This window comes from Oreochromis aureus, linkage group 11 (assembly GCF_013358895.1).
Source record: "Oreochromis aureus strain Israel breed Guangdong linkage group 11, ZZ_aureus, whole genome shotgun sequence".
In the NCBI taxonomy this organism is placed as follows: Eukaryota; Metazoa; Chordata; class Actinopteri; order Cichliformes; family Cichlidae; genus Oreochromis; species Oreochromis aureus.
Window position 1 is genome coordinate 4,304,270 of NC_052952.1, and position 25,578 is coordinate 4,329,847.

At 40.5% G+C, this 25,578-nt stretch overlaps 1 protein-coding gene across 1 annotated transcript in view; it reads left to right on the plus strand.

Moving 5' to 3' along the window:
* Nucleotides 1-25,578, plus strand: part of pomgnt2 (protein O-linked mannose N-acetylglucosaminyltransferase 2 (beta 1,4-)) — a 36,087-nt gene continuing 10,509 nt past the window's right edge. Inside the window, exon 1 of the mRNA XM_031729509.2 lies at nucleotides 1-296. The gene's annotated coding sequence lies outside the window, so the exon portion shown is untranslated. The remainder of the gene's footprint in view (nucleotides 297-25,578) is intronic.

Here is a 25,578-nt window from a genome sequence, read left to right on the forward strand (position 1 = left end):
GTGGAGTCGGTATTCAGGCAGATGATCTCTCTGGCTCTGCTTTTGTGAGCGCTAGGCTAGCTTGTAAACAAGAGCAAAAACCCCCGGCCGAGTCTCGGAGAAATTTCATGACTGAACACGCGGGTGTTTTTTTGGTTACTCACAGCTGCCGTGTACGCCGGTATTCTTTTCTTTCCGTTTCCACTACATGTCTTTGCTTTCGACTCTGCAACATACTGAGACGCTGATGCTGCCCAAATGAGCTAACCTCTCAACTGTCTTCAAAGATAAAAGCAACATTTTCACTTAGACCTAAGGTAAGAGTTGCAGTTCAAATAAAGCTTTTTGCTTTGTTGGGACACAGTTCTGTTGTTGTATTATTCCTTCAGCTTCACTGCCACCGGGCTTAGCCTTTGCAGGTGTTGGTAAATATCACAGGGGGGAACGTGTCCAGCGGCTACCAGCTCTACCAGCTCACGTATAGATAATGATAGTTTAAAAGACGTGTGTGTATAAAGTAGTACATAACCTAACCTGAAAAATACATTCATGCATATAGCTACGATTATTATTAAGTTTTTTTTTAGCTGTTATTTATTATATTTAATGATAAATTTGATAAATGTAAAATGTATGTTTTAAAATAAGTTATTTTGTCTCCCATCAATTTTTCATTATTATTATTACTGTCACTATTATTAATAATTATTTTAAAATAACAAAGTAGTCTCATTTAGATCATTTTCAACAGAGATCTATTTCCAAGAACCATATAGAAAATTTAGACAAATAGCCAAATCATATAGCACCACAATATATCTGAAGATAAATAAATATTACACTTTAAAAGGTAACAGAATGTAGATTCATAGTTTTGTACATCTAAGAGGTACTGTGTACAGTGTTTACATTCAGTCTAAGAACAAAGGTAAGCAGGCACTCTTTGCAGTCGAGCCTTGGTAATAAACATCATACAGTGCTGCTCTCTTTGATTTGCGAGGTAGGATCACCCCACTTTTTCATATAAGGTGCAATGGTGAGTAAGACAGTAATCACCTGTGATAAACTGTAATGCACTGTGATCCACAGAATCAAGAGGATTCAAGGTGGACCTAGAAGGTTAATCAAGCAAAACTGTGGATTGCACAATTTTCTAGTGTGCAATTCTAGTGCATGATCCTGCAACTTGTTGATTAAAATCAAGATTTGTTTCTACATACATAACCAACCTTTGTCATCAATAAATTTTGTCAGTTAAATGACGTTACTACAGGCCCCTCAACAGTATGTTCCATCGTTATGCCAGTTTATGTTTATGTAAATTACATGCAGCTGCAGGATAAGAATGTGAAAATGTTAAAATATGCCGACGACATGGCTGTTGGGGATCTCTTTTGTAGCAACTCTAACCCTAACTGTTTTGCTCAGGGACGTAGGTTGGACTAATGGTATAACTCTCATTGGTTGTTGATTAATTTTGGCAATGTGAAAGAGCTTGTCCTGAATTACACAGGCTCCATAAAAGGTCTTTCACTCTCTGGTCAGTCTGTGGAAGTCTGGGAACATATATTAATGTAAAGATGAATTTTATAGTTAATGCTAATTCCATTTACAAGACTGCTAATAAGAATTTTTTTCTTATCAGGATGTTAGGAGGCTGGAGTTAGCCACAACTGTGGAAAGAGTTTATGTCAGCTTGATTGAAAGCATGCTTCAGTTCAGTATCTCAGTCTGGTATGGTACCTCAATTGTGGAAAATAGGAAGAACTGAACAGGATTGTCAGAACTGATTGGTCGACAACAAACTTCATTGGATAAGCTTTGTCATCAGGCTGTCTTAAGCAAAGCCCGGCCTATTGTTGCAGACTGTGAACACCTTTATTTTGAATTTGAAATAATGACCTCTGAAAGATTTTATAGGATGCCTCTAGCTAGCAAAAAGGTGTATACGGGATCATTTGTGCCAAAAGCATACTGAATAATAAGATGCTGTGATTTATTTCTATAGTTGTATTGAAGTTTTATATTTGCATATGTGTGTATGTTGGTGCTGATAACCACCAGAATTTTTATTATGACAATTTTCCATTAATTTGGACAATAAAGTCATTCTATTCTAATTTTCTTGATAAGTGTTCCACATAGTTCTTAAAAGTCCTGGAGTCTAACCTCCAGGCAGAGTCCTTTAATGCAATTAACAGTTTCAATTTTTTGGTTTTGTGACCATGAAGGGTTTGAATATAGATTTTTGGGTGATGTTGTAAATAACATGCACTTAGTTTAAACAGAGTAATGGGAGTTTATGTACAGACTGAAAGTTTTTCTGTCATGTCAGTTGGAGCATGGAATTCACCCCTTGGGGTGTAAATTTGTGCATCCTGAACCTGTCGGCATGGATTACCTGCCTTGTTTAAGAATTTGATTCAATGTCGTTCACACATCGTCACACAGCCACTCTTGTTTTGTAGAAGAAGAACAGATGCTCATTAGTTAGCTTTTGGCCAAGAATGGTGACTTCAAATGCTGCTGAAATAAAGTTAAATTCAGTTGTTTGTTTACAGCAACAATCTGTTTTTAAGGCAGTCGCTCGAAGAAAAGAATCGAAGGGCTTGAACTTGACCGTCCAGAATTAGACAGCAGCAGCAGTCCACGGACCGTGGGAGAGCATATACAGGAACCTTCTCCAGCAGGCTATATGATATGATAAAGCACTTAACAGAAAAGTGCAAAAGACATGAGAGCAACTGTAGCCATTTGTACAGTAGCATAAAGCTTCACCTTTTTGAACAGCTGGGTTATTTGTGTTTTTTTTTTTTTCATGACCTTCATTGTTTGATCTGTCAGACCCAATTGCACCCACCCAAAAAATGTGGTTTTTTTCTTTTAACCACCAACCGCCACTGTTTATGTGTGATAAGAAAGTTATGATATATTTCAAAAGCGCACTGTAGATTAAACCACAGAATACAAGCAAGGTATTTTTGAACTGTAATCATAAGAGTCAGCAGCACTTGACTCAAGTCAGTGATTATCTAAGGCAAACATCATTCATATGCATCCATAGCTGTGTTTTCCTTTGAGAAAGGGAGGATTAATCCCACACATCCCCTTTTGTCATATTCATTTATCAGCTGATTGATAATAATAAGTACTGTCAAAAATAAGAATAACTATCACTCTGATCATGGTTCTTTGGTGTTCTGCTTTGTAACCTAGCACTCTGAACAAATGGAAACCGGCTTGCCGTTGCTTTTATATTGGTTCACAAGAGGTGTTCGCAGTAATGACACTGGAGCTGTGAAAATAAAAATACCACAGTGAAGCTTTTGTGGTATTTATGGTCGATAAACTCACAGACAAGATCTTATTTCATATTTCTGGAGTTTCCAATATTCTTTTTGCATGTTTTCTGACTCCGACATTAATCCAAACAGACTGAAATCCTAATCAGAATTCATGTTTATTTTAACACCAGAACTGCAAAGGTAGTCATTTTCAAAATGCTGCACATCTGCAAACCTTCGTTCCTTCAATTTATCCATCTGTCTTCTTTTGAAAAGCAATGTTCCATAAGCAAGATAGAGGGTAAGTGGGAAGCTACTCACATTAAAAGCAGTGCAAAAAGCATAAAAAATGTTTGGACCAATCTCTAAAATATCCAAATGTAGCCTTTCTAAATTATGAAACTGATGAATGAATTTTCACATTATTTTCCAAACAGCTTTTTATCCAGGTATGAGCTATTTCTCTTGTTCCTTTATGTCTCCAACTTTCTCAATATCTCCAAAAGTTGAATCTGTTCATCTGGACGTAGCGTTTGGTGGGAGAAACGTTTCGTCACTCATCCAAGTGACTTCTTCAGTCTCAGCTGACTGCAGGTTGCCCCAAACCTTATAAACAGTACATTTGCATAATGACTGAAACCAGCCCACTGAAGGAACAATGGGCTGTGAGGTCAGTTCCTTAATCATAATTATGCAAATTCAAACTTTCTCAATAATTCACTGTAATGTGTTGTATTAAGTTTCTGTAGATCAGTATTGTGGGATTTCTTCAACATCACCATTAATACATAAGTAGTACTTCCATTTTCCCTAAACCCATACTTGTGTTCCTTCAATAATTTATATTTACCAATAAAGTGATCCAGTGGTTATCTTGTCACATCTTGATTACATCACCATAAGCGATTTGACTTGATTTGTCACCTGGCTTTGTTTCTTTACCCTGTCCCTTTTATACTGCCAATATGATCTGCATTTCTGCTCTTGTCTTTGGAATAATTCAGTGCCATTCTCTGCAACCTTTCACTATATCTCTGGCTTATTTAGCAGATTTTGAGTCCCCTCTGTGAAGACCCCTACATTTTTAACAGTGGAAATAAGTGATATTCATGCATTTCCATATCCCCTAAGAGCTGAGCAAAATTGACTCTCATTACTTTTTACTGTAACTCCGGTACACACAGTATGGGTTCAGTTCAGTTTGTGGGAAAGCAGATTATGCATTAGGCATAAAACATACCACTGCAAAGGCAGACTGTGGTGTGAATGAGACACGGCGGGTCCAGGGATCATAGGTTTGAGCCATTTTATTCAATATTTGTCACACCACAACACCCCCAAACCCCTGAGTCCCCGTTTTTTTTAACTAGGCGGGCGTGATTAAGGATTCCGTGCAGGTGCGTCCGCCCTCCCTGCACGGCACCGCAGACCACGCCCCACCACATACCCCCATTGAGGCCGGGGAGCCATCCGGCCGAACCTACTCCCCCACCGCGAGTGGGAGAGGGAATCGGCCCAGACAGCTGGCGCCAAGCGACGGGGAGGTGCGAGATCAGGTGGCCACCTGCGAATCCAGCGGCGCAGGTGAAGCTGGTTCGGAGGTCGGCCCAGTTGGAGCCCCAGCTCACAGGCGGCTGGGCAGACGTTCGGCGTGTACCGGCCTCTGGTGGTGGTGAGGTCCGTCTGGCAAGCACGGCGATCTCAAGCGTGGCACACGCCTCGCTCGTCAGCTCCAGTCGAGCAGGCTCCCCTGGCACGGGGCCCTCCGGCTCCTTGCGCGGCCTCTCCGTCACCGCTGCTGCTCCTGGCTTGAGCAGCCCCTTGCACGGCTCTTCGGTCACCACCACCACCGCCGCCGCTCCCGGCTCGAGCAGCCCCTCACGTGCCTCGTCCGCCGCCTCCGGTTGGAGTGGCTCCTCCACCACTCCCGGCAGGAGCAGCCCTTCACCCGGCTGTTCCCCCTCCTCCGGCAGGCGCAGATCCCCGCGCGCCTCGTCTGCCACCTCCGGCTGCTGAGTTGCCTCATGCGGCTCCTCCACCGCTTTACTGTCCTCGGGACACACCTGTGGGGGTGGCGCCCAGGCCCAAAGCAGCGCCGCCAGCTCCCCAATCCTTTCCAGGTGGCGCTCGGTCTGGTCCCGCAGCTCTTCCTGCTGGCGACGCACCTCCGCTGCCTGCTTCCGCTGAGCGGCCGCCATTTCTGGGCCAGCTCCTCCCCTCCCTGGCTCCAGTAAGGACCCGCCGTGCTGCCTCCTGGGTTTCGGCACCAGTGTGGTGTGAATGAGACACGGCGGGTCCAGGGATCATAGGTTTGAGCCATTTTATTCAATATTTGTCACACCACAACACCCCCAAACCCCTGAGTCCCCGTGTTTTTAACTAGGCGGGCGTGATTAAGGATGCCGTGCAGGTGCGTCCGCCCTCCCTGCACGACACCGCAGACCACACCCCACCACACAAACAAACGCCTCTGGAGAGAGATTTATACCATAAGAGGCCTCTTCACACTGTAAAATCTAATTAGTTCACAGAACTCAAAAAAACTATGCAAACTCGTTGCCTCAAAAAAATTGAGTAAAGTTTTATTTAAGATGATTAAGCTAGGGCAACTTACCCATTTTGAATACACTGTACAACCTCGTTAGTTCCTGAAACTTAAAAAAAATATGCAAACTCGTTGCCTCAAAAAAACTAAGTAAAGCTTACTTAAGATGACTGTTAGGACAACTTATACATTGCAAGTCTGCAGTATTAAGAATAACTTGATATTTCTGACTGTACAATACTAATTGTTTACCTACTGACAAACATTTCAAGTTCAACTAAATGAAAAAACAATTTGTGATAACCTGAATATGATTAAAAATAATTAACAACACTTTTTGTAATGATGTTAAAATCAATTTTCAAAATTTTTCAATTTTCAAATGCAAAAAAGTATAACAGCCAACATACTGGACACTGTTCTCTTCAACAACAAACAATTATATTGCCATCACTGTTATAATCTTACAATGAAACAAAGTCTCAGATTTAATTATTAAGAAAATAAGTTTAGGCCTACCACAAGTTTGTTTTGTACTTACATTACTTATATAATCAAAATAAAATATTTAATAGACTGCACTTATCAACACATTTGTTTGTCATTCCAACACAGGAGCTGGAATGTTGTAATATTTTAAGGATGGCTTGTTTCCAGTCCAGGCATTACTGCCTGAATGATTATCATGGATCAGGGTGATCCAAATGTAAGTGCAGAAGAAAGTCTTTAACTTCCCTTAAGTGCAGTGGCAGTGGATGTGGGTTGGAGATGCAATGAGCTTGAACCTGCAGACGACCATCTTCACTGACCACACCATCTGTGACGGAGGACTGTCTCCTGGTGTGTCCTGGTGTCCTGCAAGCAAACAATCATATTTTTTGGAACATGAACTTATTTGCTTTCTTAAAACATTTTTTTCTGCATTTGGTATAGAACAGACTCCAATTTAAACAATCTCAGGCTCCCTCCCCACCGGAGAGGTGACATTCAATGTCCCACTTGTCAGTGTGGATAGCCCTGACCACCACCCAACACACAATAATGTCATGAAAGCATCATTTTAAAAAGGGCTATGCAAACATGGCCAATAACTTTCATTCTAATGATCTGCAAAATGATTTGGGCACAAAACAAATTTTGCTGTTAGAAAACTTGCAGACTTCACTATATACAGTGTAGACCCTCTAAACTAAGTTTGGGGGATGTGATCTTTCAAGAGTATGATTAAAGTTGATTAAAGTTCAACCTGATTAATATAAATGTCACTGACAATTGCTAATATAGTGGAAAACCAAAATACTTACCACTGAGTTGATGTCTTTCTGTCCAACAGCAGGAGTGCTGGTCCCAATCCTCAAAGACAGTAAGAAGCAAGCAGAGGGAGAAAAAACAGAAAATTTTTTAGAAGCTGATTTGATCCTTAATGGCTGTGCAATCATTATAACTTACAACACAGAAGGTCAGTGTAAACCCCATACAACCAAATTAGACTAACACATATAGTATTAAAAACACCATCTACTACTGTGTCTGAATGTGTGGTATTGGCACTGTCAGTTTAGGCCTAAAGAGATATGTGTCTAAAAAAAAAAGACCACCTAATTTAAATAAAATCATTACATGCTTGGTAAAAGTTAACTTCCAATATATAAAGTTTCTAATAAGCACAATGACCAGATCTAACATATGGCAGGGTTTATATGTAACATGTTTCTTATGATTCAACTGTGGAATTTAACTTAATTCTTTAGAAGGACAAGCTATATTACTTTATTCTCAACTATAAAGCCAACCTAGACTTTAACCATTTAACAGGCCATTAATCTGGATTATAGCTTTCACAACAAAACTTGTTTTTAAACACATTTTTTAACAAAATAAATACTATTGTTGTTGTTATTATTATTTAAAATTTAATTAAACAGAAAAGTGGTTAAATATAAAAGCAGTTTGCTTATGTTGTTAAAGAAAGGCTAGATTTGACATTAATAGATGCCACAGATGTTCAAAAGCTGCCACAAAGCATTAAAAAAAAATAGACGTCTCCGAAAACGTCGGAGCAGTTTTGCAATTATGTGATGTCTTGATAAATCGAGCAGATATTTGAACTTTACACAGCTACATTCTTGCCTGAAAATATCTTAAGAGTTTATTTTGTGACCCAGAAAAAGTAATATTTAAAAGTTTTTTTAGCTGTGCTCCTCCGCCATTGCCGCGTTTGAGTTTTGGACGAAATGCATTCTGGGATATGTAGCTGTACCAAGTCATTCCAAGTCCACACAAGTCACCACCGATACATGCTCGATAAAACGGGAGGAGCAAAAACACATCCCGGAATTTTTCGCGTTCTTGGCTTCATGTGTACTTTGAATTGGAACAGTACTTGGTCTCCGACGTATCACAAGTCCACGAGACCACAAGTACACACAAGTACGCATACACAGGCTCCGACAACTGCGGCCGACAAATGCGATCCTCCTTTTCCCCAGATTACCCTTTCTGGGTCACAAAATAACCTTTTAGGATATTTTCAGGCGAGAATGTAGCCGTGTAATGCTCAAATATCTACTTAATTTATGAAAATATCACATATTTGCAAAAGTGCTTCGACGTTTTTGGAGAGCTCTGTTATCCACCAGGGCGATAGCTGACCGGGAGGTCAAGGCTCGATAGAGCCGGCGAGCACAGCTAACTTGGCGTATCGTTTTCAACCCCCCTGCGGTCTTTTGCTACTCAGGTTAAGCATGATATATATATAGTTAGTTAATTATGGCTATGGATTGAAAATACCCCCCACACACCACCCCTAACGACTGCACCTCCCGAAAAATTTTGTCTGGGCTCTTATCTCACTTTTTTATTTCAAACAATCAACAGAAAATTTCACAGACATATTTTTATCTAAGTAACATGAGCCCAGCGGCAGCAGCAACGCTAGGCTAACACTAACTAGCTAGCAAGATCATACACCTGGTGCTAAACTAAGAGAAGCCAGTGTGTGAATGTGTGTGTGAATGGGTTGGATGACTGGTTGTGTAAAGTGCTTTGGGGTCCTTAGGGACTAATAAAGCGCTATACAAATACAGGCCATTTACCATTTACAAAATCAGTTTGAATAAGAGTAAACATTTACTCACCAAGTCAGTGTATCAGGTAAAGATCCACAGCAATGACAACAATAATGTCTTGAGCTGAAGCTTCTCCAGGTTTGCTCAACATATTCCATAAAAAAATGCTGGCACCATGAACACCTGGACTGATCCGTGATAGGGAGGAGGACGGTAGTGACGTGGCATTTTCAAAACACATCGTTTCATCCTTCCGCACTGAGAAGCAAAACTTCCAGCTTACTTAGCTTTTCTAAGTTAAGACAACTCAAATAAATTGAGTTGATCAGCATTTTTGCATAAAAAGTACTGGTGACTTACTTAAATTGAGTTCTAATAACAAATTGATAAAAACTGAGTTCAGCCTACTTAATATTTTTAATTAAACAATATTAGATTTTACAGTGCAGGTGATCGTAACTTAAGAGGCTGGTGGTGAAGCAGGGCTCGCAAAATTTCAAAATCCCTGGTAGCCCTTCGGGCAGGGACTCTTCAGTTTTTGGTAGCCCAAAATAAATTTAAGTAGCCCGAATAAAAAAGAGAGCAATTTTTTGATTGATGTTTTGTTTCCTTTACATTATTATACATTAAAGTATAATATTGTAACGGAAACAAAACATCAATCAAAAAATTGTTGAAACACAAATTACAACATTGTATAAAAATTACAATCATCAACTCAAATACTTGGTTCTAATTGAACAGAAATTTCTATGAACTTGTAAGAACTGTGTAGAACATGAATCAGTCTGTGTCAGATCCTGAAATTGAAATTTCCACTGAAGTCACGGCTAAGAGATAAGTGGAACCAAGATCTAGGCCATTTGCTTTTTGAAGTTTGCCAAGACTGCTAAATTTTGCCAATGGTAGTCCACTCTTTGCAACATAGTACGCTGTTCTAAACAGATTTTTCAGGTTTATTTTTAGTATGTTATTTGCAATTGGTGTTTGTTCTGGGAAAGATATTGCAGACTGAGCAATAATGCATTTCTTGCATTTCTCATGGGTTCTAATGGGGGTCTTTCTTAAAATTACTGGTCCCAGTAACAAAGGCGCTTGTCGACTCAGAAATCGAGGGAAAACCAACAACACACCCGGCAGAACATTATGTTATTTACAGGGATGCAGATAAGTGGTCCGCAGGTGCGCATTCGCTGTCAAAATAAAAGATGCGCACCAGATAAGAAGTTGCAGCGCGCGTTTGCGTCCTGAAGCGAGATCAATCAATTGAAGACCAGAACAACAAACGACGGAGGCACCAGACAAGTGCAATCAAACGATGAGTTTATTAACACAGGAGAAGAACCATCAGCATATGGCTTCTTTTCCTCTGACAAAAATACATTGAATGCTGGTTTTATAGCATAGAAAATTAACGCCCACACGTACACGTCAATACAGGTCAAAAATACATTGTTTACAGACAAGGGTACATCTTGTACATCTTTAATAACTATAAACAGACATATAACTTCTCTTTTCTATAACACCTGCCTTTTAAGGTAATAAACTTCAAGCTTCAGGGTCTCTAAGGGCTAATAATTGACCCTCGTCATCAATCACTAAGTAAACTAATTTGCAGCAGGTCTCAGAAAGAAGCAGAAGACACTTGGGCCTTCGCTCAGGCCTGTTGCTAGATTTATGTGTATTGTAAGCAAGCATGCAATTAACCTACTATGTTCTCACCTTCCCTCAACATGTATCACCTGGACACTCTCACCAGTGAAGCTTAAAACCCTCTTGGATGGAACATCAACTCCAAATCAGCACAGATATGCAATGTGTATAAAATGAACTAAACCTGTGAATAGAAAGGTCAATGTGATGACAAACATATTCAATGCAATATGAACCTTGTAAGAAATATTACTGATAAAATAATGCTGTAAAACATGTTCTTAATGCATTTATCATAAGGCAGGTTATATGGTAGCAATAAAAGAATCTCTGAATCCCAACATTCCCTCTTTTGACATTCCAACAAGGAATGTCACCACACTTCGTGTTGTATCACTCCCTGCCCCACTCTATGGGCTCTAAGTTCATCTGATAGATGCCCTCAACCCAGTCAGGGTTCGCAACCCTCGCCATTACCTTTACCAACAATCCTCTGACACAAGGAATGATACAACAACCAGCGATGACCAGTATTCCCAAAAGTACAGCCAAGGAGCATATCACTGACATAGCCACACCTTTCCATTGTCCAAACACGGATGTCATTCAGGACTCCAGCGGGTTTTCGATACCTGAGTGCTCATGCATGGTTTTAGACAAAGTTTTCAGGCCCTCCAGAGCTCGGGTTACTGAGCCATCTGGGGCAGTATTATTGGGAATAAAGGTGCAGCACATATCTCCGAACATGGCACACAAGCCTCCCTTCTCTGCCAACAACATGTCAAGGGCCATTCGATTCTGCACGCCCATCAGCGAACTCGGACCCAATTGTTCCGCGAACCCCACCATGGCGTCCCTGGTTAGGTTAGAGAGTCTCAGCAAGTTATAATGAACATAGTTAATGCGATCAACATTCTTATTAGGTGTTACCCAAAGGAATATACTTTCAAATCCTGCAGCTACCGGATTTACCAGCTTGTACTCGTCTGGAACTCCCCTGGACACTCCTATGGAGTCTATCCAAGTCGGTGAGTTCAGGCGAGGATCATAAGCATGTGTACCCTGGGTCCCTCTTTTGGCCAAAATATGTCTCTTACGTCTGGCGGCTAAGGTACGTGTGTTGTGTTGTGGAATAGCCTTTACCTGGTTCCCAATAAGCATGAGCGGAGCTCCCAATCGCACCATCGCACATGTCCCTACACTTCCCATAGGAACACGAACTAACAGAGTGTTTTCCCCACAATAATAATACAGCCCACTTCTTGCCCATGTTCCAATTACCGTGTTTGGGTCGCTTACATTATATTAAAAGGCACTGTTTTTGTCTGCTAGAGTGGGATTTTCACGGCGCATTCTGCACAACATCTCTGTGCGTTCATCATTTGTTTGAAGCCAGCTCACCTCCTGCAACCACTTTTCCGAGAATACGTGCTTCTTTTGTGGTTCGGATTCCTTCTGACATTTCTTTGGAGGAGGAGGAACACCAAAGTAATTGCTTAAAGGAGCTTGCTTCTTCGACATCTTTAAGAGTTCTAAACAAATGTCCGTCCTCCTCCAGAAAATCTTATGTACGCAAACGTGCGTTGCAACTTCTTATCTTGTGCGCGTTTTTTATTTTGACAGCGAATGCGCACCTGTGGACCACTTATGCGCACCCCTGGTTATTTAGCTTGTCATATTGCAGCCACAGAAATTCTTTTGTCCATGAAACCATAAAGCTGCGCTTTCTTTTTGCCTCATAGTCTGATTTGTCATAACTTTTCCGTTTTGTGGTAGGCTTTTCTTTGGCTGTCACTTCTTCACCCTGACCTGTCTTATTTGGCTGAGCAGAACTAAAATATATATCCTGCTGCTTTTACACACGCACTCACATAACGGTCAGCGATTCTCTGAGCAATCAACCTCTCACATGTTTAAGCTTGCTGCGGGAGATTTCACTTGTCATGTTTGAATAGTAAGCTAACGATTGATAAGACGATGTCAGAGGAATTGGTGCGCAATTAATCGTCACTCACCAATCAGTACTGCCGCTCTCTACACACCGTTCGCGCGATCGCAAAGTGAAAGCAAAAAACAAGCGCAAATTCAAACGCGATTTCAATATGTCACATATTGACAGTGGCTCACCAATGCCAATGACATAATTACCCAGCCACATTTCCGAAAGAATGCCAAAGCATTGACATATATTTTTCCTTCCTATGATAGCCCGACGGGCAGGGCTGAGATAGATTTTGGTAGCCCAACTGGAAAAATCGCTAGCCTCGGGAAGTCGGGCTAGCAATTTTGCGAGCCCTGTGGAGCTGATGTACATGTGCCTCAAATCATCGGACCCATGAGTCAGATAAATGGAAGGCACCATTTTTGGCACAGTGACCTTAATATGGCACCAGAAGAGGCACATCCAGGCTTTTGTCATTTAGGCATGTTTTTTTTTTTTTTTTTTTTTTTGATCCTTCATAAAAATTGTTTGAAATTGATGTTTCATTTTTGTTCTTTTTTTTCTGCATTCTTTGGAGGGTGTAGCACTCTGCAGCCTTTGTTAGAAATTCATTATACATGTAACGAAAGATGCAATTAGAGAACACTTTAGGTATTACATGGTCTTCTTCCTACGGAGACCCTCTGATGACATGGTCCAAAAAATAAATAAATTGTGGCCACAAAATACTACTTCGTGCCCTCGAAATAGTGTAACGTGCCTACGAAATACTTATTTGTGGCCACGAATTGTGTATAACGTGGCAATGAATTACGCATTTGTGGCAACGAAATAGATAACGTGCGCACATCATATTGATACAATTCCTGGACAGCTGCATAGAGACATAAGCATAAGAGTAGGCTAAACCCATACACCATGGACAGAGACAGTATGATTGAGTTTTATTTTAGGCTGGGAATGAGCTACAAATGCATTTTGAAAAGTCTGGCAATGCAAGGAACCATTATTACGGAGAGACATTTAAACAGGATATTGAGAGCCCAGTTGCTTTACAGACGTAAGTACAACCTGGACACCGGGATAGATTTTATTGTCAACCAACTGCAAGGGCCTGGGAAGGATCGCGGTTATTGGTCAAGTGTTTCGTGCCCACAAATTAGCATTTCGTGCGCACATTATACCTATTTCGTGGGCACAAATAAGTATTTCGAGGGCACGTTATACCCATTTCGTGCCCACGAAGTAGTATTTTGTGGCCACAATTTATTTATTTTTTGGACCATGTCATCAGAGGGGCTCCGTATCTTCCCAAAGCTTATTGAACTTTGGTTTTTAAGTGGGCTCAATGTTTTATTGTTTTAGTTTTTATTTGGATGAGCCACACATATATATTAAAGGGTGGCCAAGTATATGTTCCAGTTTATTGCTGAACTGCTGAAATTACTGAGCGAAATATGATTGTTTTAAAGTTCAGTCACTGCTAACCAGCTAGTTGTGGCTCTTCTACACACACAAGTTTCCTGCCTGCTGGCCCAGTGGCCAGTTCACCATTGTTGTAGTCCTTGATATTATTCAGCTGCTTCCCCAGAGAGCATGCTCCACTGACATACTCCAATCCCTCTGTCTTGGACTGAAGCTGGTACCTTCTGCTGTGAGCTAGAGTCCTGAACTAACCAGGACCTGCAGCTCATGAAGAAGTGGTTCATCCGCTGCTGCAGTGATGGAGTTGTAGTTAGACTCAGGGGAGAGGTAGGTCTGCTGAGACTTAGTTGGTTATTTAAATTTATAGGTTGTTTATAGAAATTGATGAACTCTGACCACTCCATCGCCCCAGATAGAGGTCTGTAACTCTCTGGTAAACACTAGGGGTACACTTGAAATCAACGTTCTGTGAAAGAAGGTCAAGAACTCAGTTAGTTTGGTCCCATGTCAGCAAAGTAGAACAGTGAGCCAGCAGAAGCTGTATTTTATAAGGCTCTGATTATGTTAGCGTAGGAGGTAAAGTTTCTGTACTGTCTCCTAACCAGCTCATATTCAGAGCAGTTGACCCATATAATGGTGTGTTGATTATAAGCTCAAGAATACCCACTACAGCTGGGAAGTACCTGTGGGTGGTTTTGGCCTTTTGGCTTCAGAAGACTGTAACAAGCCATTTGTGGCAATTATACTGGGGCTGAAGCCAATGTGGGATACCTTATGTTACCTATTCCTATTCAAAAATCATCTTTTTCTTTTCTTTCATTGAATAATTATGCTCCAATTCCCTAAGTTCAGGCTCTCTAATTTGGGTGCTGTTGAGACAGTTTATAAAAGACTTTGATGTCTGACACTTGAATGAATGACAGCTGGCTCATGTTTCTCTTACCAGCTCCTAAACCCATGACATTGGACGTTTGTTGCTGTGTTTATAGTAAAATCGTGGCACCCCAGAAAACCTTCATATAGTATTTTGTTAGGTTTGGCTTGGTTCATAGTGCTTTCAGAGTGTGTAGGACAACACAAACATATGTTACTTGGAAGGCTTTGGCTCCAAATGGAAGAAGCTCTGAGTCTCATCTTCTAACAGGCTCCAATGCGAACCCATTGAAACCTGTTCCTGGTATAGGTATGACCAACCGGTGCTTTATCAGAAGTGTCTCCTAAAATTATTTCTCTATTTTACACCAGAAATGATGTATAGTATAAAGACTAGGTGGTTGGTCTGAAGCTCGTTTCTGGGAATCATCCAGGACTGTCTTCCATTTAGTTTCTTACAAGGCTCTATCGCATATGACCACTGCAGGCTCCCAGGTTTTCAAACACTCATTGCATTTTTAAATGCAGTTTAGGCTGTAGTTTAAAGAAATCCTTCTTTGTTTGGGTTTCAGAGCAATACAGAAGTTAGTGAAACCTCTGATTATCTCAAAGTGGCTATGAATTATGCATGGAGATCCTGTGAAAAAGGCAGTAAGCTTTTAAGCTCCTAAGATTTGGATTTCTAACTGACCTGATATTTCTTTTGGCCTACCTAAAGTGTCAGGGACAAGAAGTATACATTTGCCAGAGCCTTCATTAAGAACAGAAGGAAAATATCTATTTAGAATTAACTGTAAAGGTGGTACTAAATTGTGGTTATCTATTATTTATTTTATTTTTGCCTCTGAAACCACCGACATCCCTTTGTGCTTGGAATGCTGCCCATGTGACCCTGTTAAGTGACTGTAAGTACATATATGAATTAGAGATGGACCGATCCGATATTACGTATCGGTATCGGTCCGATACTGACGTAAATTACTGGATCGGATATCGGCGAGAAATAAAAAATGTAATCCGATCCATTAAATATCAAAAAAGCACCTCACAAAACTTGTGACACGGCGTAACTCGGCTCATAACCGTAGCATGTTGGAGCAGTGTGCCTCATGTGATAGAGCGGCTGTAGCCTCACTACCAATCCGGCATTTCATCTCGAGGAAGTTATCCCAGAGAGAAGTAAAGCAAGTGTGTAAGTTCATCTCTGAATGTTTGTAAAGCGTTCCCATGTTAAGCTTAACAACCGATATATGGAGCGACTGCCTCTCTCTCTCCCTCACCTTCCTGCGGCTACTTCAATCGTGAAACTGCTTAATGATCAGCTGATCGGCTTTTCTGTCGCGAGTCCGTCTCTCTTCTTTGTTTTTGGCCCACTTTGCACCAGAAAGAGGAAACCAGCGGCTGAACAACAGCAGCACGTTTAAGCTTGATAAGCTGTTGTTAGAATTTATTTAATATTACTTTCTACACCAGGATCCTTTTCTAAGTAGCTGACGGCTGGTAACTGTGCAGGGGCGGATCTAGCAAAGTTTAGCCAGGGGGGCCGATAGGGCATTAACAGGGAAAAGGGGGCACAAAGACATACTTTTCTTTCTTATTCTCATTTAAAATGTCTAGCTTTTAATAAATAATTATCTGAATCTTACACCCAAAGTTTTAATCTGATGTAAAATGTATAGAAGTCCATTACTGTATATAGTAACTGTTAAGTCTAATATACCCTAGTAAGCTATAGTACTTTTTCCTTTGGGAAGATACCATCTGTGAATTCTGCAATTCTGTTGAAGAAAGATGTTGAATCTATTTAATTATTCTTGAAAAATAATTTATTTCTGTGCATTTTTTTTTTCACCCTGCATCAAATTAAAGTTGATTACATCGATTAAGCATCATGAGGTGGAGGGTGGGGGGTGGTTCCCTATTTTTTTTTGCTGGGAGTTTGCAACCCTATTAGTTAAGGTTGCTTAATATTTCTGCTATGTACTCTTTAAAATACCAGAATATGGAGGATGGAGTAGGTTTAAGTTTATTAGATTGATCAGTTTTGCTGAACTATGAAATATTTTGTGTGCAGTGTATTTTTTGCATGCAGGTATAACAGAATAGCTTTAGTGTTGTTGTTTATTTAACTTGAGTATGAAGTTATACAAAATGCAGCAAGATATTAAAAAAACAGTTTTATTGATTAAAAAACACACTATATCGGATTCATATCGGTATCGGCAGATATCCAAATTTATGATATCGGTATCGGACATAAAAAAGTGGTATCGTGCCATCTCTAATATGAATGGATGGATGATATTGTTTCGAGGACTAGTGAGTCTTGTCATGTATGTTAATTACTTTCAGGATTAATTGACTGTAAGGGATTTTAAAGCTTTTAGCACTAGTTTATTTTTAGTATGCTTAGCTACAGCAGAGAATATAAATTCTTGACTAGTTAATGGCATCTCCTGCCATTTCTTTTTTCCAAGAAATGAAACTGTGAGGAAATCTCTCAAACTGCTAAGACTGCTGTTACAGAGAAGTGAAAAAATAGACTTCAGATAAAGATCAATGATTCAGACAAAGGAACAGTTTAACGGTAGATGACAAACAAAGCAGCAATTTTAGTAAGTAGATAAATGATGCTGGAGTAGTTTGTAGTCAGATTTTCTTGTGGGAACTTTAACTTCAGTTGTGCAGAGCTGGCAGCAGATGTCTTCAGACTGAAATCATACCTTTAATTCATCCTGACACAGATTTTGATATTGTCCGCATCATCCTTGCTGCACACAGGCGTGATAATGTTAATCTTAACAACTAAGGACTAATATGTCACTATTTGCAGACAATTCTAATTATAGTGAAAATAGACATACCCTTTAACGGTAGTTTAACACCAAAGAATGCTCAAGATTTTCTTCCCCTGCCACCATGCCCTCCACAAATTTGTATGGAAGAAAATCCTTCTAAATTTACAGGACTCCCAAGCCTCCAAAACGGATAGGATCAGCAACTTGAGAGCTTGTTCACTGGCAGATATCCTTAAGTGTTCATCCAGCTTTTTTTTTTTTCCTGTTCTATTTCGGTCCCTTCTCTGGAATATTGCCTGTTGTCCTGAGGCAGCGCTGAAGTGCTGTGCTGCAGTGTTTTCAGAGGTTGTCCTTCTCACTTTGTTCCTTTTTTGTCTGTCTGTCACTTACTCACACACATTCTGCAGATTGTCCACGCCAGCCTCTGCATTGCCTGTGTCCCTGGGGGAGAAGGGACAGCACAAAAGCCTTAATGTTATATCTGCTGTATTGCAGAAGGCACAGTGGGTCACTGTTAGCAAATGATATAGGGAAGCAAGAAAATGTTGTTAAAGAGCTGGCTATCAAACAGTCAAGTAATCGGTCTCAGTTTGATCTAGGCAATTGGGTAGACATGTGATGTGTCAAACACAGACCTGGAAGACTTTCTGACATGCTACCAGCCATGATGAAGCAGCCGGCTGATTTTGTACCTCCATACTGGATGGCATGGCAGTGCATTTATGTAACCCAACAAAGTGTATATAACTGTCTGTCCAAATGTATTTGAGAAAGAGATGCAAAGTGAGAGAAAGACTATGTGACTTGTCTTTGTACAGCCAGATAACGACTACTGGGCCGTTAATTCTCTTTGGTGCCACACTGAGCTCCAGGCAGCTTGATCCAATCTGACAGGCCACATTTAGTTCAGGAATAAAGATGACAACAAATAAGGACACATCATCACAGCCAGAAGAGCTCAGCAATCAAGTGGCTGAAGAGAACGAAAAACATATAGTGTTTGTTTTTCTTTTTTTCAATCTGTTTTTGAAAGAGGCAGGGTAGGCCCTCTGAGGTGATTTTCAAAGTAGAAAAAGATATAGAAAAAGAGAGATGGTTACCTCTAAAAGGGAAGGGATGGTGAGCTATGAGGAATGATAAACAGCTGGAACCAGCTGAACAGCTACAGTGCACAGGCTACTGCTGCCACTCCTCCCAGAGACCTCACGGTTTTCCAGGATCCCCATTAAAATGCTAAATACTGCCCCGGGTTACCTTCCACATCATCAGGGTGCTTACCATCTCCAGAGTAACCCAGTAACACCGGTGTTAGCATGGAGAGAGCAGTGATTGATAGTTCAAAAAGGAGGTGAATTGACCTGTAACAAGAAGAACGAAATGTTCAAGGATCATTCTATGTACTCCTGAGTCCATAGGAAAACTACACTTGAGAAAGCTGGTATATAGTTATTTACATAAACTCATCACATTGTCCACCAAAGCTTCTCCAGTTGTTATACTTTGGTTGGACTTCAGCTTTCAATGACAATCCCTGTTCACCTCTGCAACCTCAGTCAAGTGACCTTACACTTTCTGGCTGTAGAACCTGCAGTACTCGGCTTTGAGGCAGATCTTGAGATTAGAGGGATTTCTATTGCCAGCAAAAATTTAAAACACCAGAGATGGAGTCTGGAAGACTGCCACAACAGAAACTTGACCAGCCTTCCCCACCAGGGAAGTACTAGATATGTGGTGTTCCACAGGGTTCAGTGCTAGGACCAATTCTGTTCACATTAAAATGGTAAATGGTAAATGGCCTGTATTTATATAGCGCTTTTTTCTAGTCCCTAAGGACCCCAAAGCGCTTTACATATCCAGTCATTCACCCATTCACACACACATTCACACACTGGTGATGGCAAGCTACGTTGTAGCCACAGCCACCCTGGGGCGCACTGACAGAGGCGAGGCTGCCGGACACTGGCGCCACCAGGCCCTCTGACCACCACCAGTAGGCAACGGGTGAAGTGTCTTGCCCAAGGACACAACGACCGAGACTGTCCGAGCCGGGGCTCGAACCGGTAACCTTCCGATTACAAGGCGAACTCCCAACTCTTGAGCCACGCTTCCCTTAGGCAGTATCATTAGAAGACATAGTATACATTTTCACTGCTATGCAGATGACACCCAACTCTATCTGTCCATGAAGCCAGATAACACACACCAATTAGTTAAATTGCAGGAATGTCTTAAAGACATAAAGACCTAGATGGCCGCTAACTTTCTGCTTCTTAATTCAGATAAAACTGAGGTTATTGTACTCGGCCCTGAAAATCTTAGAAATATGGTATTTAACCAGATTCTTACTCTGGATGGCATTACCTTGGCCTCCAGTAACACTGTGAGGAACCTTGGAGTCATTTTTGACCAAGATATGTTCAATGCACATATTAAACATATATGTAAGACTGCTTTCTTCCATTTGCGCAACATCTCTAAAATTAGAAATATCCTGTCTCAGAGTGATCCTGAATTACTTCCATTGCATTTATTACTTCCAGGCTGGACTACTGTAATTAATTATTATCAGGAAGTCCTAAAAACTCCCTGAAAAGCCTTCAATTAATCCAAAATGCTAACCCCTAACCCTACTTTTAAGATTAGGCTTAAAACTTTCCTTTTTGCTAAAGCATATAGTTAGGGCTGGACCAGGTGACCCTGAATCCTCCCCCTTAGGTATGATGCAATAGACGTAGGCTGCTGGGGGATTCCCATGATGCATTGAGTTTTTCTTTTCCAGTCACCTTTCTCACTATGTGTTAATAGACCTCTCTGCATTGAATCGTACCTGCTATTAATCTCTGTCTCTCTTCCACAGCATGTCTTTATCCTGGTTTCCTTCACTCACCCCAACCGGTCGCAACAGATGGCCCCGCCCCTCCCTGAGCCTGGTTCTGCCAGAGGTTTCTTCCTGTTAAAAGGGAGTTTTTCCTTCCCACTTTCGCCAAAGTGCTTGCTCATAGGGGGTCATATGATTGTTGGGTTTTTCTCTGTATCTATTATTGTAGGATCTACTGTGCAATATAAAGTGCCTTGAGGCGACTGTTGTTGTGATTTGGCGCTATATAAATAAAATTGAATTGAATAGATAGTACCCTGATGATGAGGCTCTGTTGGCTTCATTGGGTGATGGCCTCCAGCTCGCACTGGAACGGTTCGCAGCTGAGTGTGAAGCGGTGGGAATAAGAATCAGCACCTCCAAATCGGATGCCATGGTCCTCAGCTGGAAAAGGGTGGAGTGCCCACTCTGGGTCAGGGACGAAGGGAGCGGGAGATTGACAGACGGATTGGTACTGCGGCTGCAGTGATGCGGACGCTGTACCGGTCTGTCGTGATGAAGAGAGAGCTGAGTGTAACAGCGAAGCTCTCAATTTACCGGTCGATCTACGTCCCTCCCCTCACCTATGGTCACAAGCTGTGGGTAGTGACCGAAAGAACAATATTGCGGATACAAGAGGCGGAAATGAGCTTTCTCCGAAGGGTGGCCAGCTTCTCCCTTAGAGAAGTGAGAAGCCAGTTGTGCTGCTCCTCCACATCGAAAGGAGCCAGTTGAGGTGGTTCGGACATCTGGTAAGGATGCCTCCTGGGTGCCTCCTGGATGAGGTGTTCCGGGCATGTCCCACAGGGAGGAGGCCCCGGTTCAGACCCAGGAGAGGTTATATCTCTCGACTGGCCTGGGAATGCCTTGGTGTTCCCCCGGACAAGCTAGAGGAGGTGGCTGGGGAGAGGGAGGTCTGGGCTTCTCTGCTTAGGCTGCTGCCCCCACAACCCAGCCCCGGATAAGCGGAAGAAGATGGATGGATTGTATTGTCCAGTAGTTAATGAGACTGTCATTGTCTTGAATGGATTAAAATAGAGTATTTTAGCATTAGTTAGCTGTTGAATAGTTCCCTTCCAAATTTATCAACATTTGATGATGCTGACCGTTCTTTGCTTTATCAACATTAGTACATACAGAGCTTAGAGACAGATTTTCCCTCTTTTTTGTACCACTGATCAATCCCCAGTCCAAGCTGGTCTAAAGAAGTGCTCATGTCACGAGTTCTAGAAAATCACAGGGATTCATGATTTAATGAATGAAAACTGCTCACCTGATGTATGACACAAAAATCCTTTCCTGCTTTCACGTTTTCATAGTGGCTGGGTCTTTTTGTTGTTGTTGTTTTTTATTTTATTTTTTTCCATGTAATGTGTAGTGTGGTACAACATATAAGGAACCAGACATCAGTGGTTTCTACATTAATGTGGATGCAGCACAGACTAAGCTGTAGATGTCTTATGAAAGCAGTACTGTTAAGTATTACTGATGATGCAATTATGTGGTGTCAGCCTGCAATGCTGCATCAAGCCAATATTATTTTGTTTTAATGCAAAGGAAAAGGTTATTGGCCTCACTGGTAGATTGGGTTGAATAATTTTCTTGCATCTATTTAACATATTTTATATTTCAAGCATAAAATAAGCTGTTTAAACATTGTTTTGCAATTTAGACCAAAAATAGCTATATTGTCCTTTGTTTTACTTGAAGACTAAAGCTATAAAACAAGCTGAAGCTATTTTCATGCATAGACCACTTTTGCTCCCAAATCATGTCTTCTTTGAAAAATATATTTTCCACATTGCTTCATATACTGTATAGATGCCATTTCATGCATACTTTAGGCAGCTTGAAGAAAATTATTATACATGTAGGCACACTGCCGCAAGGTTTATTGGGCAGAGAAGTGCTGATGTACGAAAAGATTTTCGAACTAGTCTGGTAGCCTGTGCTGTGGTTTTTAGCTCAGCAATGAGAGAGTGAGCCGCATTACTGTGCAGTGAAGTGTGCTCAGCCCTGCTTTTGAAATTTTATTTGAAAATTAGGAAAATAAGCGTCAAAACTAGTGCAGAATTTCATCATAGTGAAATCAGCCTTTGACTACCCCAATCCTTGCATTTATTAAATCTGTTGTAAATATTTGGCTGCTAGAAAATGACTGCAAAGTCACATGCTGATGGAATTAGGCTAACAGGGGGCTCTGTTGTTACAGGCTGACACAGCTGCTGTTAGAATTCAGGCTGCTGTGTTTTTAAAAAGTAGCAGCTGCGTGCTCATTATTCAACTAGTTTTTAGTGCTTTTATCAGGTATGTCTTTTAAGTTCTATTATTATATTTTCACATTAATGATAAATCAAACGACTACAAGTAATGGTTGCTCATAGTGATGAACTCGCTAATTGTGTTTCTTCTCAGAGCTTTGTAGCCTGATTAGTTATGGTTTAAAAAAATGTCTAATATTTTTAATGACATCTATTTTTTTTTCTTTAAAAAGACCTGAGTCCATGATGCATAGACAGAAAAGTCTTTGTCCCAGAGAGGTATTTTTATTTTTCACATCTTTACACAAAAATAAAGGGAGCATGTCTGTGTGGTCAGCACTGATACCTGGGTTTGAACCTGGGCCAGCGTAGGGCCTTTCTCTGTGGAGATTGTATGTTCTTATTGTGACTTTTCTTTGGGAGCCTTGACTTGCACGGGCTTACAGATAGAGCCATGGTGTCTGTCCACTAGTCCTACCACTAGACTAGATAGGTTAAATGCACAGAATTTATTTATGTGGGCATTAGTACAGTACAAAAATAATTACAATTATATATAATTATATAATCAACAATTAAAAACCTCTTATTACATTGTAAAAATGTATTTTTAGCTGTGGGGGGAAAACAAGCACAGTAGTGGGTGTCTGTCTTCCGTGTTGCAAAAAATGCAAAGCTAGATTTCGACCAGAAAAGTTGTTGTTTAATGAAGCACAAGCCAAACGAAATTTGGCATACTGTGCAACAAAGCCAGAGCATCTGTGTGGCATAGCAGCAGGAAACAGATACACTGAAGGTAAATAGTTTAGCCTGTCACAATCCAACTTAGCCATTTAAAAATCCAACATCATTGTGAAACATAAGTGAATGGATATCCTTTGATGAACTAAAAGTACATGATGGTAATTCATACATTTGTGATTTACACAAATGAGGGGTTTTTTTGTACTTCTTCTAACTCATTACTACTTTCAGGCTGTTCAACAAGCAGAAAAACAGCAGTTATAACAGGCTAATTACATAATGCTCTATCTTAACATTTGTGTGACAGTTGTAGTTTCAATAAACATTAGTTTGTTTTGTGACATGTCTTTATGTAGAACTTTTAAATAAGTTGTCATTTGGCTTTAGAAAACTGCAAATAAATTTGTTCAAAAGTGCAAAGAAGACTATGCGTATGCTTTAAGTCTTATCAGTTTTAAAGTCCTTTGTATACATTAGTACATACAGGGTTTTAATAGTGGGAAGATTAAATCAGAATTCAAGATATCTAAAACTGTTGACCAGTTTTATGATCGATGTAGTTTGTTTGGGAGCTTGTTTTATGTGTTAACAACCAGGTTTCTTTTTTTCTCACATGTTTGAAGTAGTTGTTGGAGCACCACTAAAGTGAGAAAGTGAGAGTGTTGATAGGCTCTTAACAGCGCTATTGTTGTTGATTAGTCCCAATATGGCACGGTCATCTGAATGTTTGTATTATGTGAGGACAGATGAGAATGAATAGATGGGAAAGGACTGAGGACCTCCTGAAGGGCCCCGGTGTTGGTGTAGATGGTTGATAATAATTATGTGCCTATTTTTACTGTCATGTGTTCCTGAGGAAACACATGACAGTAAAAAAAAAGAAAAAAAGAAAGTAGATGTGAGGTGTTGGAGCAATGAGGGGATGCAAAGATGCCTGATGATTCTAGATCCTGTATGCAAAACTGATGCAGGCTAGGTTTTGTATAGACCCATGACAGTGGATGTTAATGCAATTGGTGAGAAGTAATGGGGGGTTCTGAGGAGCAGGGGTCCTTTGATACTGTTGTATACAGTGATTGTAATTGAGAAGATGGAATAAATGAGTAAAGAATGAAGTGTAATATTTGGCAGCTTAAGAACCAAATCTTTTTCTTAAAAGGAACCCCAAATATTTGAACTTGTAGGCCCTTAATATGCTACAAATGATCGAGGATGCAATATTGCCCTTGCTGTTTTAAACCAGTATGAAGCCACACACTGTTCGCATTTCTCCATCAATTGATGGAGGAGACGATCCATACGACTCTGGATGGTGGAGAATGGCTGTGGATCATGTCTGGTCTCTTTCTAAAAAAAAGCACAACATAGATTTTATTTGTTTTAAAATTCCTTAAGAATTAGTAAATACTGTAACCTGCTATTATCGTGTTTGATGATGTTTCCCGCTTTCAAAGCCCCCAAATTACAGATTTAATTATCAGTCAAAAGGAAACGAGACGTGATATTAGTCATCAATACGTGACTTTCACTCACGTGGAATGCAGCTGTATGGGGGGCAGCATATGCACATGAGCCCGAAGTTATGGACCATTTTGACGCATGTGAACATGAAATTGATTTGCATGCAGAATACATGTAATCATAAAACCATAATTTGATTGTTTTTTTTTTTTTGTTTTTTTTTTTTCCAGTCATTTTCCCCCTTCAGCTGTAAAAGGCATGGGGTATTGTCGTCACCCTACCAGGTGGGGTGGGTGGGCAACATATGGACACTGATGTTTGTAGGAGTTTCAAATTGATACCATAAGTGCTATGGTCTACTAAAAATTTGGGACAAGTTCAAATCTCGGAGACCGGATTTAACCTTTTTCAATACAGGCCACAGTAGCCAACAGCTTTCCTTTCAAGTTATATATACAATTACCACATAATTTAAGTGTCAGAAGAGATTTGGTATTGATCTTAATCTGAAATACTTCTGGTAAATCTAACTGATAATTGGGAAAACGGGTTGAAAATTAACAAGTTAGCTTTTTCGAGATATGACTTATTCGCCATTGCTTCTGTTGTTTCAAGATAAGGTCACAATCTCCTGGTGGTACCGAAAATGGTATCAAGTATTTTCCTGGGTGTTGTTATCAAGTTT